Here is a 1,893-nt window from a genome sequence, read left to right on the forward strand (position 1 = left end):
TCGAATAGTCTTTTTTAAGATAAATCGACGGGCCCGAGCTGCGTTTTCGTGCAGCGATTTGCGGCCCCAGGAGCGGCGATCAAAGTTCCGGCGGGCGAGAGACGCGCGGCGGATCGTGCGGGTGCGCGCGGACCGACGCCAACGCGTGACGTGTCCGAGTGGCGTACGTGCGGCGCGCGGTGTTTAGGATCGTGCGAGTGCGCGCGGCCTGAGTGGTCACCGCCCCCGGGAAACTGCGAGTGCGCGAGCAAGTGTGCGGGCGCGCGTGAACGTGCGAGTGCGTACAACCGGTCCCCCCCAGTGCAACGCTCTGGTGGGCGAGTGCGCGGTGCGTGCGCGTACGCGAGTGGCGCGTTAAAATTCCCGCGAACAGACCGGTGTCGATTTTGAGTCGGTCTGTATAAGCCTTAGGGCGAACACGTTGCTGCGCTGCCGCCATCAGGTAAGGTGTTAGGATTATATTATATAGGTTAAGGTAGCATAGTTCCAGTGCCGTTAGTACTCCCCACTCGCAAAGGAGGAAAAGGCGCTGCCACTAGGGTAGGTAGGCTCGATAGTTGTATTTAGGTTAAGTCCAAGAGCGCGGTCAGTCATGTCTGACATGGAACTGACCGACGAAGAGGGGGGATGCCTGGAAGAGGTAAGGGCGGGTGCACCGGCGGCGGGGGTCCCAGAGGGGGACACCGTCGCCAAGGTACAAAAGAGGAAGAGGGTGGACGGTCCAGAGGAGGAAGGCATTTCTGAATGCTCCTCCTTTGGTATTTCATCCTTTCCTCAAAAGGCAAGGAATATTGGTAGGGACCTGGACGCGCTCCTTCTGGCAGAGAAGGAGAAGCGAAAGATTTCGGCGGCCGCTCTGCGGACAATCTTGGAGATCAGGGAAAGGTATGAGGCCTTGCTCGATGAGGCCTATAGGCAGAACACGGTTCTGCAAGGTAGGGTCGAGGAGGCGAGGCGGTCTCAGTCGAGACCTGAGGTGCGCGAGGTTGTGGTGGAGAGGACGGTTGCGCCATCTCCGCCCAAGAAGAAGAAGAAGGTCGAGGACAAGGCCAAGGCCAAGTCTGCGGCTGCTAAGGAGAAGGTGAAGGGAAAGGTAAAGGAGCAGCCGTTTGTGGAGGTTGTGAGCAGGAAGAGCAAAAGGAAAAAGAAGAAGAAGAAGAAGAATGAGGAGAAGCCCAAGGAGCAGCCGAGAGTGGCCATCACCACTTCCAAGAAGGTGGCTAAGGCCATCGAGAGGGAGAAGGCGAGGGCTCCGGCCCGCGCCTTCGTCGTCTCGGTGGGGGCTGCTGGGGCCAGTGAGGCCAAGAAACAGCTCTGGGCCGATCTGGTCAAGGGGGTGGCGGTGCCCAAGCTTGGCGGCTCTGCGAAGCTCCCGAGAGGAGATCTGGTGGTTAGGCCGGCTGACGAGGCCACGTATGCGGCCTTGAAGGCCATGGAAAAAGACGGTAAGGGTGTGAGAGAGGAGAGTGCGAGATGGCCGACCGTACTAGTGTATGACGTGGATAGGGAAATTCCTAAGGAGAAGCTCGCGGGCCAGATCGTGGATCAGAACCCGGAGCTTGGTCTGGACAAGGAGGCCGTGGTCCCCCTCTTCATGAAGGGGCCCAAGACGGACGAGCTTGTTTGGTGGGTCTGCTCGGTTAGACCAAGCGCCTTCAAGACTCTGGTAGGAAAGAGTCTTTTCATCGGGTTGGCCAAGTGCAAGGTCAAGGAGTACGTTGACGTAGTCAGGTGCTTCAAGTGCCAGCATTTCGGTCACAGGGCTCTGAAGTGTGTGCAGACGGTGGACACTTGCGGGCGCTGCGCGGTCAAGGGCCATAGGGCCAAGGACTGCAAGAGCGTGCCGGTCAAGTGCGCCAACTGTGGCCTGGCTGCTCAGTCGGGGCACAGCGG

This window comes from Metopolophium dirhodum, chromosome 1, assembly GCF_019925205.1.
Source record: "Metopolophium dirhodum isolate CAU chromosome 1, ASM1992520v1, whole genome shotgun sequence".
NCBI lineage: Eukaryota > Metazoa > Arthropoda > Insecta > Hemiptera > Aphididae > Metopolophium > Metopolophium dirhodum.